This window comes from Haliaeetus albicilla, chromosome 2 (genome assembly GCF_947461875.1).
Source record: "Haliaeetus albicilla chromosome 2, bHalAlb1.1, whole genome shotgun sequence".
Classification (NCBI taxonomy): domain Eukaryota; kingdom Metazoa; phylum Chordata; class Aves; order Accipitriformes; family Accipitridae; genus Haliaeetus; species Haliaeetus albicilla.
In genome coordinates, this window is record NC_091484.1 from 508,492 (window position 1) to 526,496 (window position 18,005).

The 18,005-nt window shown below is 44.7% G+C and overlaps 1 long non-coding RNA gene across 1 annotated transcript in view; it reads right to left on the reverse strand.

Annotated features, from left to right (window-relative positions):
* Positions 1 to 2,052: 2,052 nt before the first annotated feature.
* Positions 2,053 to 18,005, reverse strand: part of LOC138688622 (uncharacterized) — a 90,049-nt gene continuing 74,096 nt past the window's right edge. The window contains exons 4-11 of the long non-coding RNA XR_011327514.1: positions 17,595 to 17,707; positions 14,721 to 17,264; positions 11,623 to 13,222; positions 9,362 to 9,508; positions 6,716 to 6,774; positions 4,245 to 4,333; positions 2,269 to 3,551; positions 2,053 to 2,236 (exon numbers count right to left, since the gene is read on the reverse strand). This is a non-coding gene — a long non-coding RNA (uncharacterized lncRNA). The remainder of the gene's footprint in view (positions 2,237 to 2,268; positions 3,552 to 4,244; positions 4,334 to 6,715; positions 6,775 to 9,361; positions 9,509 to 11,622; positions 13,223 to 14,720; positions 17,265 to 17,594; positions 17,708 to 18,005) is intronic.

The window sequence follows — 18,005 nt, forward strand, 5'->3', positions numbered from 1 at the left end:
AGCTCTGTCCAGCAGGAAACGCCGCGTCCCAGCGCACCAGAGGCGAGCGGCCCACCTGCAAGCGAGCGATACCCTGGCGACCCTGGGGCTCACTTGGGGTGGGCGCACCTTTCCTCACCTCTGTGCTATCGGAACTCTGCTCTCCTAATCCTGCACGCACGCAAGGCTCCTTGTGCGGGGCTCGTCTCTGATCGAAGAGACACTGCACGGTGTTACTTACCGCCCCGCCCTCCGGCGTGCAAAGTAATCAGACGCGAAGCAGGGAAAGCAAAGAGGCCTGTCGGGATATTAGTAGTCCTCAGCAGATGACCGTAGAGCCCTCGAGGTTCCGTCTTTGCTCCCTACAGGAGCGTGGCTCCGCACTCCTTGCCGCTCCCGCCAGCAAGCGTCACAATTGCCCTTTGCTGCCTGCAACACGCAGTACCTGCGCGGCCCCAGTACTACTGCCGCTTACAGCGCGAGAGGCGCTCGCTATAAAGCGGCAATGAAGAACAAGGACAGCCCGTCAAGATGGCAGGAGGAACACAGAGAGCCTCCAGCATTAGCCAGGCAGGGCTTGCAACTCACCTCGTGTCGTGGTTTAATGCCAGCCAGCAACAAAGCCCCACGCGACCGCTCACTCGCTCCCCCGCCCCCAGTGGGACGGGGAGACAATCGGAAGGGCGAAAGGGAGAAAACTCGTGGCTTGAAACGAAAACAGTTTAATCATTTAAAAGAAACAACAACTTGTAAGGAAAAGAAGAAAAAAAAATGACAGAGAATGGGGTGCAGGCAGCATGCCAGGGGTCTGGAGCCTGACGGATGATGGGGGGGGGGGGGGGGTGTGTGTGTGGAATATGGAGGAGGGAAAGGAAGCCGGGTGGGGGGACAGGAGATAGAAGAGCAGGGGATGCGGGGGGAAACAACTCGCGTGGGTTAAAAACTTGAATGGGTGAAGGGGGCGGGCTGAAGCAGCGGGGAGCATATATGGGGGAGAAACACACACGCCGGGGAGAGGGTAGGTGAGGGTACAGAGGTGCATGGGGGGACACGGGTGGGGATGACCTACCCCAGGGAGTCCGCCCAGGATGATCCACAGCAGGTAACTCACCTGGGATAACCCGCAACAGAGCATCCACACCAGATCATCCACACTGGGAGGACCCCCAGCAACGCCCCTCAAACTGCTTGTGCTTCATCCCCAGTCTTCCCCTAACGGGGGAGTTTTTTGCTTTTTCAAAATACTCAGTTTGGGGTGTGTTTCAGTGCTTTTCCACAACATAAAAAGGGGTGATCTTTTGGTTGTGGGTTTGTGCATGAAAATGGGGTGGGTTTTTTGCTTTCCAGCTGCACAAATCCAGGCGGATTTGGCTTTCCCAGGAGTCCCAAAGTCGTTTGGTTTTTTCCGTTGCAGTCCCAGAATCAGAGGGTTTGGGGTTGTCCTGGTTTCGGCTGGAATAAAGTTCATTTTCTTCTGAGTAGCTGGTAGAGGGCCATTTTGGATTTAGGATGAGAATAATGTTGACAACACACCGATGCTGTAGTTGTTGCTAAGCAGTGTTTATACTAAGTCAAGGACCTTCCAGCTTCTCATACCGCCCTGCCAGCAGAGGCTGGGGGTGCACAAGAAGAGTCGCTGAGCTAAAGCAGGATTCCAGGTAAACAGGTCAGCTCGAAATACACCACCTCCTTTAAAAGTTAAGAGCTATTTGAACACTTAAAATCAGCATTTAGGCTAATCGATACCATTTTGAACACCTTCTTAGCATACAAGTAAACACTCTTGCCGGTGCTGGAAAACGTCTCCTCCCTTCCTTACAGCACTGCTGCAGGGAGATAACCCTGGGAGGCTGCGGGACGAGGTCGTACGCAATCAGAATCCACGCTTACGGATCCACCGCAACAGCTACAGCCCTTGCGCTCCTGCTGCTGCCGCTTTGCATCTTGCTTGTTTGGTGAATAAAGCCGAAAGTGAAGTGGAAAACTCCAAAGAGCAAAATGAAAAATAAAGAATAAATCTCAATAATTCACTTTACACTAAAAAGGTGTGCCCATGTTTATACACGTCCAATAAAAATACTTATACTGTAAAAGTATTTGATTTTTCCTTTTCCATTACCTTAACTTGCACAGCTCTGAATTCATACCATTAAATTATCTCTCTCCAAAGTACACAGTTATAACGTGACTAGGGGTTTTTGTGCGTGTTACAGAATGCGGAGGGACACCTGGCCAGCTGAGCTGCCCAAGAGAGGTGCTACTGAACTGCCAGGGAAACGCGAGAGGTACTACTGAACTGCCAGGGAAACACACCATTGAAAGCCAGACAGAAAGAAAGTACTTCAGAGCACTCCGTCAAAACATCAGGAAAAAATCCCCATAACATTCAGTTGCCTCTCTTTTTAAATGTTTAGAAAAATACCTAACTGCTTACATACACCTAACAAATCATATACTACAGCTATTTGGCAGTTACAGTTTAAACAATGCAAGTCAATTTGTAAAATCCCCAGTGCTGCAATACCTCAGACTACCAAAAAGGACTAGCGGGTTTCCTAATGCTTTTGGCAGTACTGAAGCATGCAGAGCAACACGTTTTCATGTTATCTCGACTGTTACAACTGAGAAACCAAAGACCAGTGATGCCATCAACTTTAGGAAGATGGGCTGTGCTTGGGTCTTTGGAAGGAAATTGACTTTTTTTTTTTTTTTTCTTTTTTTAAAGAGAGTGAAAAGTCTCGTTACTGATGACTTCTACTGTCAAGTCAATCACCTCTGAAGATCCACTCTGATGGGAAGTTCATAAAACAAAATTTCTTTGAGTGAGAAAGACTTCCATTCTGGAAAATCTCTTTCCAACTGAAGTCAAAATTACACACTGTAGGTTAAAGGAAAAAAATACATTACTGAAGCAGTAACTCATCAAAAACACCTCAGGACTCACTGTCTCTAGTTACAAGGCTGCTAATGCTTCCTGGGAAAGCCTGGAAAACACATAGATGCGACGCCCGTTTGTCCTGTTTTGTCCACGTCTCTTCTTTGACCTTGATTGCTTTTAGTACAGATGCTAATTATCTCCGTAACGTTTTTGAGTACTACTATAAGATATTTTAAAAAAAACCTCATCGACTGTAAAAGCATAAAGCTTTTATCATGAAAACAAAGTCTGTTTCTTCTGAACAGCTGAACTCTTATGAACAGTTTCTTCCCTCTTTTAGTACAAAATTATTTTCACAGTATCATTTACTAGCAAGCACACAGCAACAGAAGATTATGCTTTCAGGAAGAGAAAATAAACTGAGGGAAGTAAACTTTGTATAGGTGTAACATGCTCCGGAACAGAACTTATTTTTAGTATTTGTGTTAAAATATTTCATGTAAAAACAAGTAGAAGGAGAGTTGGCACACTCTCAGTGTTAAAGTCCATACTGCAAGTACCTTTGGAAAAATGCAGACACACATCGTAGGCGTACCTTGTACTTGCAGGCCACTACGGAATCTTTCCATCTGTCTCGTACCGTCACCGCAGAAGAAAGCGCAACCACGGCGAAACGGTGCCAGCTGACATCCAGCTGAGAGAAGAAAAAAAACCATTAGCACAAAGCTGGGTAGGAATCCAAAGCTGCCTTTTTTTTTTTTGTGAAGGTTTGTGAAGACAGTACGACTGAGCGGAGGAAAAAGTATTTTTGCATCATCTTCGGTACAGTTGTTGACACAGGCCACTAGAGCTTTTGCATTTTTCAGACAACCGTGCCTTTTTTTTTTTTTTCCTTTCTTTTTTGACTCATTGGCAACTTTACTTTCACTAGAACTCACTTTCCTAGATACACGCAGGTGACAGACATAGAGACCTACATACATTTTCTCGAGCCTTAGTATAGCCGAGGCTTCATCACCCTATACGTCCCAAGTTGAGTAGTTTTGCTAAAGAGCACAGCAACACATCTGTCCTTGCGAACTGCCTCGTTGCAAATAAGGAATCATTTTTTCCAGGCCATCGCTCCAAACGGTCAAGATCTTTTAAAACCGCAGTTGTGCCACCAAACCCGCTCAGGGTCCCTCCTAGCTTTTGACCGCCCTGAGATTTAACAGGCACACGCTCCATTCCATCTTCCAACAGCAAAAATACGTTAACGCTCTCGGACCCAGAGCGCAACCCTACGGATGTCCACACACGCACCCTGCCGTTTCGATGAGGAGCCACCGAGCAGCCCTGCGAGCACAGCTGCACGCGCCAGATCGGTTTCCCCTACGCCGCGAGTTACTGGTTTCCGTGAATGTAGTTTCTGACGCTTTAAACCAAAAACCGTATCTCGACGCTTCGCCACAGCAGAAATGACCCATCGCTAGAACGCTACAAAAATGCAGTAACACCAATTGCAAACCCACAGCAGCAACAGCTCCAGAAATATTTAGACCAGGAACAAGGGAGAAAAATAAAACAGCTTCATCTCACGCACAGGGGAGCGGCAGGCAGAGAAAAGGGTCGGCATTCTGAGCCCTTACAGAAAACGGGCATTCTCCTTCCGTTCCTCGGCCCGTCCGTGAAGGTCTAAATACCGCAACACTACTACGGCAACGTCGAGAGTAGGGAACAGCAGCCCTGCCACTGGACTTGCCATTGATCCATGCTATTTACGTAGCAGGACATGTAAGCAGAGGGACGCGTTTTGCCACACACAGCCCTGAACTTCCTGAGAATTTACGTTTACCGAAAAAAGCCATTTGGAACATATTGCCAAACGTTGTTTGGCAAGAAAGCTTTGATGCATTTGACACACACAAGTTTTTGGTCACTTGCTATTTGCTTCCTGTTGCTGCTGCTGTTCTTCCTTCAGAAATTCTACTTGTCGCCAAGTTATTCGCTACTGGTTCAAGCATTTGCCTTCCTGGTACTACCAGCACATTCACAGAGGCAAGTAACTTAACTGCTCTTCTACAATTATCCAAACGACAATTACAGCCATGAAAGAGAAGGAGAGGTCAGGCAGCAGAAGAGCTCTGCAGGCTGGCACCAGTCAATACTGCACTCTCTAAAAACAAACAACAACAAAACAAAACCGTGACCCTGTAGCCGCCTTTTTTTTTTTTTTTTTTTTTTCTTTCAGAGCTCATCCCTGCCTCAGCATTCTGTCTTGTCAGAGCATGAAGTGCAGGTGATCTGTACCCTGACGACTTTTGTGTGTGATGAATGCCTGTTCAGAAATAGTCCAGATGTGCAAGAATTGATAGCGTATTTCCATACATTCTGTATAGTATGTTTAAATAATTTGATGGTTTTAATATTTTGTACCAGCTGTGGAAACTGATTTGCTGCTAGGTGACTGTAAAAGTGAGATTTGGTAAATAATTATTAGAAATCTTATACTACCACTATGATTGAAACAATAGACAAAAGTATAGCCAAGCAATTAACTAGTAATTATTCATAAGTTTTGCAGTTCTTTGCTCTTATGAGTAGATGTTCCTGTACGCTAGATGAGAACAATGCTGAAACTGACCACATGCGATTGAAACTGCATTAAGCTTCATGATCAAAGAACCAGGACAAGTATAAAGACTTCAAGGATAGCCAACAAGAACTTCAAATGGGTCGGTGGTCACAAAAGCAGCCCTTTGACACAAACGGATCCTTCATGGCGCATGATCGGATGTAGGCTGTACTAAGATAATCAGTTGCAATCATTTTTATGTATATGTATACTAATCTGATTAATAGGTAATTAGTTATTCTATATAACCTGTTTGTGCTAAAGCTATGGTATGCACGCTAGGTGGAACTGTCCCCCGTGCATCCTGCGCTGCAATAAAGAATGCCTGCTTTCTAAAACTCCAAAACAAGTCTTGGAGAGTTTCTTCGACCAGCTTTTCGGTATCAACTGGTGTCATTTTTATGGTTTTAATCATCATAACTCAAATTTTATTTACTCACACATTTGTGAGGAAACTAATTAACTTTTAGACACTGCCTCTTCTTTTGGGGGGGGTGGGGGAAATGTGTCAGAGACTGAAAAACATTATGATTCAGAGCTCCCAACCATGAGGGAGTGGTGGAGAAATCAATGAAAGCAAAGACCAACAGCAGCAACATCAACTGAAAGTTGGCTTTAATTCCGATCACGTACTTAAGCAACTCTCCAAGTCTATGCCTCGGTCCTAGGAATGACTAGTCCCTTTTTGGAAGGACAAACTTTTTCACTTAAAAGTCCTAGACTGAAGACTCCGCTGAACGGAATGGGGATTGTGCCACAGGACAACATGCCATCAACACTCTTAATGGGGAAGGAAAAAAAAAAAAAAACAAATAAAAATCAAGTTTAAGTACCAGTTCCCATCATGTTTCACTCATTACATTTCTACTGCCATCTAGGTGCTCAAAAATGAACTACAGGGACACCACACATTCCTAAAAATTCAGTTATCATAAAAAAGTAAAAGGCTATTTCCAACTTGCCCATCAAATCAGTATGAACAAAGAGAAACACTCGACCCTGAAGAAGCTAACAGGCAGCTCTGAATTTACCAGACAGGAAATTTCATTCTTTCCCCTGAAACAAAAACACATCAAGGGACCAGTTCAGGAACAGGGCACGATCTGTTAACAGCAATTTTTCCATCAGCTTTTCTGCACTAGCAGCAAATTTACCTTTTCTGTGGGTTTAACGTGGAGCATCTGTAGTGCCCTCGAACTTGCAAGGGTTTCTCTCTGCTCCCCCAGCCTGATATGTACCATTACCTGAGCAGCAAGCGGAATTAACCACGCAGGATTTTCTTCGTGTGACGCGGAAGGTGACACTGGGAAAAGAGGAGACAAAGAAATGAACCTGCTTGTCACACCCAGCCATCGGTGAAAAGACAGGGGAGGATTCTGCCAGAAGGGCTCTGCACCCCAGGAGCTCCCACCGGCCGGTTTCTCTCCCCTTTGCCCGGTACCGAGGGGACGACGACACCTCGCCCGCGCCCCCTCGCAGGGGGGGCTGCCCCAGGAGAGACGGGGGACCCCCACCTCGCTTCTGCCCGCGGGAACGGACCGGGAGAGACCCTCCACGCAGAGAGAGGAGCGCGGCGTGGATTGCATGCCAGAGGGAAGAGGCCGGGCTCCCTGCTGGCAGAAGGACAACTCACCTCCCTGCTGCTCGGAGCGGCTTGCTGCGGACAGCCCTGCCTGCACCCGGCCCCTCTTTGGCCATGCTGGGAGCGCATATTAGCTGATATACGTATTCAAAAGTGAGTGGGATGCTCCAGCGAAAAGACGCTACAGCTAATCACGCCTCCTGCTCGTTGACAGCTGCAGGTACTTTTGCCTCTGGCTAATGCACGCTCCAGACAGCGGACACCCCGCCTCGTTCCAGCTCCCGCTTGCTACAGTTCTGGCTCGTTGAAGCCCCAGCTCCGCACTGAAGCGCCGGCTGATTTCAGCTGCTTCTCCTTACAAGCTCCAGCTACGTGCAACGGTCTGGGCTTTCCATAAGGTTGTATATCAACTGCTGTCAAAACTGGAGCATTGGGATTAAACATCAGAGTTACACGCCGAATAAATATTCGTTAGTTTGCGCGATTAATTACTTAACAACTATTCTGAGCAGCGCAGAAAGAAGAGCTGGACTCAAAGAGGGCACGTGGGGTCTGAAAAGCGCCTTTCCCCCCCACAGACCATCACAGATGTTGAGTTCGGCCTGCTGCGTGCCGGACTCCCAAACTTCGGCGTCCGACACAACCAGACCCCCATCTCCGGGGAGGGTCCACGCACCCTGCCCGCCCCCCGCTTCCCCCCGCAGCCCCCAACACCCTCCCACCCGCCTGCAAAACCAGCCAAGCCGGCTCCCGCTTTTGGCCCCCGCACCAGCTGACTCGGGGCCCATTTGGGAGCCAAAAAACCCGGCTGCTGAGCCCGTTCTCAAGGCCCAAACACGCAGGGCCGGACCTCTGTTTCTGGGCCCAAAGCCGCGCAGCTCGGTCTGTTTCCGAGCCCCCACATCAGCCACGCGAGCCTGTTGTCAAGCCCCAGGAACAGAAAACTTGTTCTCCATTTCTGACCCTGCAGTGCCCACGGGCGACGCCGAGCGTAAGCCACCCCACAGCCCTGCACCCCCGGGGCCCCACACGTAGTTTCGGGGAGTGCTCGGGACCCGCGGAGGGCCCGGCCCCACGCCTCTGCCGGGCAACCCCAGCACAGGCAGGGCGTCGCTTCACGATTGCCGTTTCAGGCTTTATTTCCCCGCCATCACCGGCACGGCCAGGCCCCCACCCCAAACCCCCCAGCCGAAGCACCCCCGCCGGGAGCCGGGCCCAGCCACCCCCAGCCCGGACCCGCTCCAGGACCCCCCGCCGGCAGTAGCCGGGGCCCTTCCCCGCCCCTGCGGGCACCGGGACCCGCCCGTCGCCGCAGCAGCCCCCCCGGTCCGCCGCTGCCCTACCCGCGCCGGGAGCGGCAGAGGCCGCCCGGCCTCCGTGAGGCGCATGGCAGGGCACCAGAGAGCGACCCCTTTCAAACTGCGCTTGCGCGAGTTTGTTGTCTGCACTACTGCATTGAGATCAACAGGAGCCAGCAGGGACCACACGGCCTGCAGTGCGCATGCGTCACTCAACCGGCTGCAGTACCGCAGGCTACCCACCAGAGGGCAGCAGTAAGCACGGCAGGCGGCTGTGCCCCTAGACGAGTCCCGGGCACACGCAGTACTGGGCCGTAGCGGAGAGGCGGCAGCAGCGTAGCACGGGCGGGCACTCTCCGCCTGCACGAGACCTCTGCGTGCACCACGGCGTCCGCTTTCCGTTGGCCTGCGCGGAACCGTTCACCGATTGGCCAGAGGGACGGGGTGGGGAGGGGGCGTGCGGGCCGGGCTGAGGGGACTGCGAGCTGCCCCCGCTCCCCGGCCGGGCCTGCGGTGTCCCGAATGCCTCTGGGAGTCTCCCGTGTCCTGGGGTGATCGAGGGCCAGTGGGAGTTTTGGGACGAGGCTTGGGTACTGTCGGGTGGCCACTGGGAGCTCTGGGGACCCTGCGTCAGGCTGTGGCATGTTTTAGTGTTGATGGGAGCTTTGGGGCAGGGTTTGGATAGCGGGGGGGGGCAGTTGTAAGCTTTGGGGCAGGGCTGGATGAGTTTGGGGGTTGGTGGAAGTTTTGAACAGCTCAAAGCTCCGAGGGCCTTTGTGCAGGTATTTGTTTGCATTCTCCTGACTGCTCTTGCCTTGTGATAGCTCGTAAAGGTCTGCAGATAATAGCCTGTAGTTCTTTGTGGCAGTGTGTGGTCATTCCCTAATGTTCTAGGGTAAATGCAATTTATAAACACATATATATCATTACGGTAGGATGTTAAAGCCAGACTAAACATTTCTGCAACTGCAATAAACCTCTTCAAGTCAGACAAAATCAGCTGTACTCACCAGTGCCTAGGGCTCAGTCAAGGCTAGCAGCTGCTCCTAAGCGATATTCTTCCACGTATCTCAACTCCTCAGTCTCAACTCGGACTCTGTATACAGCATTGTAAGTTTGTCAGCGCTTCGTGATGGAGATGTAGCAAATCCATCACCCTACAGAAACATAAAGGAAGCAAAAATCAATGTTCTGCAGAAAAACATTAAAAAATAAAGGTAGTATATAAGTGTATAGGCCAATCTAATATGTACAAGCAAGGTAAATGAGAATATACAAGCCACAAATACACCTCCCACTCGCCCCATTTTAGGGGCAGAATAGGATTATATTTGGACTTCTCATACGAGAGAAAGAGGAGTAGTTAGATTAGCCTAACAAGCCTTTAGAGGTTGATTTTTCTGGAACTTTGTGTCTACATTTTGGATGTAACTGTGCTCTGCCCGTTGTTCAGGTAACGCACAGGCGAGATGATCCACTTCTTATAACACCTGTACAGTAATCCCTATATGTTAATATTAGTGCCCACTTGGGTGGATAGTACTCTGCTGCCTACTCATTTCCCTGAAATTAAGTACTTCAGGAGGGTGTAAGCAGACTGGATTGCAACCAGGCTATCAAGGGCGAAAGACTGCTATAGTCCAGACTGCTACTAAACAGTCTCCCTCAGAGCAGATGAAGTCTTGATCCAACCCCAAAGTAACCCAATTCCAATGCTGTTGGTACTCACTTTCACTCACTTCTGCTTTGTAACAGTGCCTCTCCCATAGTATCAGTGAATGTGAAAATCCTTATTGTAAAACGCTTTCCTTGTCTGAGGAATTTTAAGGCAGGAGTTTTTACAACTGCCTATTTAAATTTAGTGAAAGCAGCAGCATGTTCCTTGTTCCAGCTCTATTCCAATCCTTTCCGGTAATTTTCATCGCAGTCTGCTGATACTAGCAGTTACCTTATTCTCCTAAAGCTCCTTTAAATTGGAGTTGAGAAGAAGAAACTTTTATTCCACATAAAGCTTTAATCTTTCTTCTACCTATCTGTCTTCCCATTTCCCCAGTTACAATTCCTGGGGTAACACTAATTGAGCCTTACTGAAATTGACCTCTCAACTTTATAATTTAGATAGTTCTCCCACTTCCTCTTCCGTAGCCTCGGTCACTTGACAACCATCTACCTAGGATAATAACTTGGTACCTTGTAGCTTTTAAAAGATAATGCTTCATCACACAAAAATACATGTGTATGTATCATACTTCATGTTACATATACAGTCTTTGCAGTACATGTTGGTGAGCTATTCTCCTAATCACCAGGAGAAACTTGGTTTCTATCGTTGGGAGATGGAGGTAGCTTTCAATTGGATCTATTTGATTTTATTACTTTAGCTTGTTTATATTTGTCTGGTGTCTTCAACTTCAGCCATGACAATCTAAAAACTAAGCATGGTATCTTTCTGTTTTAACATATGTATGAAAGAGTACAAACAGAACCATCCAAAGCAAGCCCCTAGTTCTATCAATCTTTTAACTACCTACAAGATGGATGACATTTAATGAGCTTCCAGGAACCATAGGCCATTATTCAACCAAAACCAGATCCATAGATGAAAGAACAGTGTAGACCCTCTCAGTTACCAGTACCTAAATTCAGGTACTCCTCTTACAAAAGCCTGTATAGCACTGTTGTTATTATTGGGTAATGCTCAGTGGAGCAGTAGTATACAAAAGAAGCACTGATATACTTATAGTCATTCCAGAGGGTTCATCTCACTGTCCTCCTTCCAAAAATGTTTATAGCATTGAGTTTGCTGACCAAAAAGTCACCAAAAAACCCAGGTACCCCTCATGCCTTAACAAGTGAGTGAGCTAGTTTACACTGGTGGACTTTCATTGGTAATTAATGCTATTCTGTCAGAACGACCAGCACAAAACTGCCTCCAAATGTAATTTCAGTGTGACAGCTACAGTACTTAGCCCAGGATCCTCTCTATAGCTCGTCACCTGTTTGAGACACTGTACTTCCCTCGTTTAGCTCATTTGTGTGACCTGATGCACTTCATAATGCAGAGATTTGTAATAGAAACATTCAGGCTGAAATGAACAAATTACACTCAGAAACATGTATGAAAGCACCAGAAGAAATGACAAGATAAGAAGGGACAAAAGAATGGCTTGACTTGACAGCACCAGCAGGTCATTGAGATCACAGTCAGATTCTTGAAACACACAGACTGGGAAAACAAAGGACAGCCTAAAACTAAAGATAGACAACTCACAGGAGAAAGAAGGACAGGCAGTCAATCAACAGCATTGCTTAATGACTCGTGGACCTGGGTCCCTGAAGAGTACAAAAGGCACTTCCAAAATGAGCACATGGTCACCCAGCAACAAGAATGCAGGAAACATGATGGTGACTCCAAATCTGGCATCCTTTGTCCTCTGTTTCACCACAGATAATCCTGGTTGGACTAGCCAGACATACACATCTTCATCCTTGTTACAATGTGGGTATGGAAAAGAAGTATGAAAGACTGACTAAATGAAATCTATAGGAGAATGAGCATGAGTGACTGAAATCAGTTTTGTTTAAAATAAAATCACCTCCCCCTTCTATACAGTCTGACATTTAGCTTTGCTATATTCATTTTACATCAGTAGCTGCTCCCAGTTGATTATTTAAAAATTTCAATAAAACCTAATAGCGTGTGCTTACAGAAGAACGTCAAAGAAGAGAGCGAGCTATTTAGGGAAGTGAGGACACAGCAAGTTTGAAATAGCTTGCCTTTTTGAGGCAATACTTTTTTCCCTCTTTTGCCCAAAGGAAGAGACTTGGCACACTTACAGTTTCTGCCGTTAGACCAATAACTTCTTACTTCATGGTTCACAAAGAAGAAATAACTGTTAGAACAAGTTAGTTTCTCAAAACTAGCCCCGAGTATGAAATTACAGGAAATGTCCTAAATGTTTTTGTACAGTGATACATGCACAACTGTGCTAATATAGGCAACCTGAACAGAGGGAGGCCAAGAAAATGAATATTTCTGTTTACCTGAATACATGAGGCTTAGAAACCATATTTCAGATGCAAAGCATGAATTTCAGGTTAAAAAACCCTGTAGATTTCATGGCTTCTCAGAGTGCTACTGAATATTTTAAATTCAATGGAAATAAAAAAGAATCATTTGCAGAATCATTTGCCATAGTCAATGTTGTTATTGTTAATACTAGCAGCAGTAGGTTAAAAATTGGGGGATATTTGGTACCGGTGACCTGTTCTTTCCCTGTGTAGCCACCGAGTCATGCCAATGATTATTCTGTTAAACGCAAAGGATAAATTACTGCAGTATCATTTATTATGAGGTTATTTGCTCAAAACATTTCCAAAGGGAAACATTATTCCAGTATTTTTATCATAAAAGACATGATTAAATAGGACAAAAGGGCTGACAGTAATGTACTGGGATGGGACTTAGGATATCACATTACTTAGACTGTCAAGTCATGGCACCTATCTTGCCAGTTTCCCCAGCTATAAAACAGCGATACTATTCACTACAGATACTAACTTTAAAAAAAAAGAAAAGTTCAAGGTAAGCTGTGTTACGGATGTTCTTGCTATGAAATTATTATGCTTCCAGGGACACAAAATGGATAGTTTCAAAGCCATAATATCTGCAAATAAGAACATGTTACTTACCCATGTCCCTTCCCCTCTTTCTCAGTGAAATGTGGCTTCAGACTTTCAAAAGTAAATCCTGTCCAAAACAGTCAGTTTCTGCTGTTGAACCTATCTCATGGTTACAAGTGAGAGCAGCCACCATTCTCTTACAATGGAAAGCACTTGTCTTCTTGTACAGCTAGAAAAGTTTCATTTGCCTCATTCATAAAAAGAAACAAACAAGGCAGCTTCTTTAATGTTTTAATTCTTCTTTAAATCTACAATGAGGCTCACTTAACTCTCTAAAGTGCAAATATAGGCTGATCTATTGCCTCGGAAATAGTCCTCAGAAAGTCCCTTGGTTTGATTATCGTGTTTCTTGCTCACCGATCTCTCCCCAAATCCTGTTCACTCTTTTTACTCCAGTCAGACTCAGATTCAGTCTAGTTTGGGAACTAAATGGATTATACTCTATTTTAGGCATAGTCATGCATTCCAAACTGACTGGATGCTTTATTGCTGGAGGAATTAAAAACAAGCACAGGATGGCCTCAAAGCTAAGTAAGATGCCACACTGGTGGCCCGGAATGTCTTCAGTCTGATTTGAAACTGAGAAAAGTTGTGTGGCTGTGGGTAAAGATGAGCTACAGAGGCAGCACTTGTGTACAGTGCTAGATTCTGCAGAACAGGTTTGGTTAGTTTAGGTTAATGCTATGCCAGTGACTGGGGAGAAAACCTTCTCAAAACTGTGATACAGTGTTTGTAGCCCCATATACTGTGGGCATGACCTGTTCCTTGGCACTCACAGATTCCAAAGAATTCTCTTTTAGAGACAGCATCAGACACAGTTATCCACTATGGAATATACAATGAACTCCTAACTATCTAGTTATAGCCCTTCTAAACGTCCAAGCGCCTGTCTGACTGCATCTGCTGCAAGAAAATAGAGTAAGTAAAGGGACAGAGATGCACGATACAGCTGTGGGGAGCACCTAGGAGAAAAAGGACTGCTGGTGTGAGAGGAGGTATGGATGGTAACCACTGCTTCTGGGAGAAGCATCCCTTACTCCCGCAGTAGTTGCCACCCCTGACAGCAGGGTCTATCCTGCTTGGCAGCAGTAACAACTGTTGTAACTTTTCCAGCACTCTGATGCAAAAAAAGACAGCATCTTGCTGACTCCCCAGCACCCTCTGTCCTTGGCAGTTTCCTGCTTTGCCGACTGTTAGAGCTGGACCTGAAGTCCAGCTCTAACCAGTCCACTGCCAAAGGAGCTGGCAAATTGTGGAATGTTACCTGAAACATCCTAGTTATGCACAGCCACAGTGTATAGCACTACCTGATTTTCTGCTAAAAGGAGAAAATGTCTAGTTATGAGTCAAAGGATTTGTGGACAGAGATGCAAGCATTTAGTTCCAGGTGAAGTACTGCTTTAAATTCTTAGGACAAATTCAGCATTGCCAAAATACCAATGCTATTCTAGTGGTACTGTTGCTGTAGCTGTAATGGTCCAAGATTACACAGAAACAGCATCTGCAGGGTGAAACAGTCACTTATTAGGCCAGCAGATGCAACTGGAAAACATGGAAAAGCTATGGGCACATGAGTTTTCTTACACTAGCTCTTGCTAATTCTATTTTAGAAAGCATGTTGTATTTCAGTACAGGAATTGAAATACGGTATTTATATATATGCTGATGCTGTACTTTTTTACTCACCATCTCCTCACTTTTCTTGCTTGATTTGGTCTTTGATTCTCTTAAAGCTTCCGCTTCCTTTGTCCCAGATCTTTTTTCTCTCTCTCTCATATTCCTGCCAACCATCCCCAGGCTAGGGATTCCCCCAGTTACTCCTCCTGATGATATTTCCTCAAACTTCATTCTCCTCTTCCTCAGTTCTACTCTTCTTGCGCTTTAATGAATACAAAACCATCATTCTGGTTCAGTTTTCTCCATCTTTGACTCATCCCTAGTTTCCTTCATTTCTGTGATCTTTTTTCCTCTTGTAGGGGAATATTTCTTCCATGAAAAAAATTTCAGAGTGTGTGGTTCTCCCATTCCCCTTAGCCTAACTTTCCTACTTTACTCCTGCCTAACTTTCCATCTTTAATTTCTCTTTTGTCTCAAACATATGAATTTTTCCATCTTCCTCTCCACTTCCTGCTGTGCTCCATCCCAATTCCTGATCTCCTTAGTTCTGCTCCTTAGTCTTTCACACTTGTTTGGCTTCTCTCTAATAACAGTATTCTCTTCCATCTCAAACAATTGATTCTGCTTGCCTTTCCATCATTTTCTTTGAGATTATCAGCTCACTGAGCGTGCTATTTATGAGTCCCTTGCAAGTTCACTTCATACACTCCAGTGCTATCCTTTCTTATTATAGATTCCACCCATCAGATTGTTGTGCAGCCTCTCTTTGCAAGATTTCCAATGTGCCCGTTTTTATCCATCTACACAGCTAAACATCTTGTCCAGGGTCTCATTATTTTACATCTCATTATTACACCATTCCTTTTTATAGGAAGAACAAATACATTCTTGTGGGCTGAGCTGAGCAAATGCTTAATTAACAAACAAAAAAAAAATGCATTAATAAAAAATAGAACAGGAGATACTAAAAATTGTCACCATTTTATTGTCAGCGTATTCTCCCTGCTGCATCAAGTTCAATTCTTTTTCCTTTATATCAAAAAGCACACAGAAGAAATTGAACGAGTTTCAGAAATGCATCACATATTCAAACTAAGATATCAGCATGAAAAGAGACTGAAGTCTGAAATTATGTAATTTGGAGGATTATAATATCATATCATAAGACATGATATTCTAGAGCAATACAAAGCACTGAACAATAAAGTGAAGCAAAGCCATGGGTATCTTTTAACCCCAACAATGTAAGAACTAGTGGATCTTAAATGAAGAAAGGAAATATTTAGAACATTGTTTACACAATTCATAATTAGCGTGTGAAACTCATTGCTCTAAGGTACAAAAAAACCAATGAACTTTAATGGATTCTAAAAAAGGAGGCAGCTTTTCTCTGCACAAGAAAAAAGATGTGGTTATTTTCAGGTCACTTACGTAAATTCCGTCTTTCAGGGAACAAGTACCCAAGTGACTGAATGTAGGACAGATTTTCCCTTCACAAGATAATCGAGAAAGACTGCTGTGGGGCTTCCTGGTGATTCTTGTGAACTGGTTTATACTGGCAGAAACAGGAATCTCAACTGATGCAACACTGGACAGATACAGTGCTAACATCTCTCTGTTTCTATGTGAAACATTCTATTACTTCTTTGAAATGAGCAGTTCTTAAGATGAACATGACATGCAAGAAGTCTGCAGGCTTGTGTGTCATATTAGTCAGGAACTTGGTAACCCTTCACCATAGGACACAATGCAATGTTTATTCACTCTAAGTCAGTCACAGCAATAAAGCAAGGCAAATGAGACTGAATCAACACTGGACGCAGAATATGTAGTTTCCCTGCTAAGGCCCTCTCTACATCACACAGTTCAGCGTCAAGTACCGAGAGTAAGCAACAGGGGGAAAAAGTGTCATTGTCACAGCTTTGACATCAAAATAAATTTCCCAAGGACAGCTCAACTACACACATATATATTATCCTTGACAAACGTGCCTTCAGTCCATTCTTAATCTCCATGGAAAAAATGATGTAACATTTTTACAACCAGCCTAAAGGGTCTAGCTGAGTACTTTTCTTCACTGCCAACATTTTTATTTTATGCTTCACTTCAGTGTGTTTAGTCAAAGACTAAAGTTTTTAAGACCATGATTCCTCAGTTGGTCTCCTCTTTCTACAACCACTTTTCACCTTTTTCAAAAATCATCACCATATCTCTGCAGTTGTCTGTTTTAGACTGATCCTACTTTATCCTCTAATTTTTTTAAGCTCTCCATTCTCTGTATTCTGGACATTATCCAGCTGAGGTTAGCCCAGGGCTAACATAGTACTTCAGCTGAAGTCTTACTAACAACAGAAAGAGCATATTTAACAAACATCAAAACTCCAAGGCAGCTTTTAGTGGTGCTTCAGTCACTATGCCCTTCTAGTTTGACAGTGATCCATTGAAACAATGCAGCATTTGTTTTTTTACGAGTTATGCAGTTAACTAATAGAAATCTTGTGTAATCATTGTTTCCAAAGTGCAGTTACGAAAATACCTTGTGGTATCTTGTTGCAAATCAAAGTCAGTATGTATGATAGCTGACGCTCCTTACTTGTCCTCTGGTGTATTGGTCTGTCAAGGAAAAAAAATTAGATGGGCTTGACTTCTTGGCAACTCCATGCTAGCTGTTAATCATCTTCTAGATGCTAACAAGTTTATCTATTTCAGTATTTTCCAGGAATTGACACCAAACTACTTGATGTCAACTATAATTTCTCACCTCTTTCTCATGCCTCTTGCCCCATTTTATACATAGATACTGTGCTTGCCCATTTCTGATCTTATGAAATTTCCGCCCTTCAAGTTCTTCAAGGTAAGCACTAACATTCCTGAGATTGCTTCAGTCTCTTCTCCTCATTGTAGATAAGTGAGATGAAGTAATAATAAAATGAGACAAAATACCTTATTCAAATCTGTGTAAGTGTAAGGAAATGGAAGTTCCTGTATAAGGAATGAGAGAGAGAGATCCATGATCAAATTGCTAGAGGGCTGATAACGTAAAATGAAGAATTAGCCTGAAAAAAAGAAATACTGTGAGGCCATGCTAACAGATTCATTTTCTTTGTATCTATAAAATGTCCTATATGTGCAGATCAAAGTATTTTAACATTTATTGTTGTGTCTTTATAGTCAGAAACTAGATGACTAACCACCATAGAAGCATAAATTATAGTTGTAATTTATACCTGCTACAAAATAAGCGTTTTATTTTATGAGGATGAAGTTTCTCTTTGTGCAGGGAGAGTTACCACTTGACATGCACTCCTCAGAGCTATTCAGCATTCAGTGGTTTATCAAGTTAATAGTAGCTTA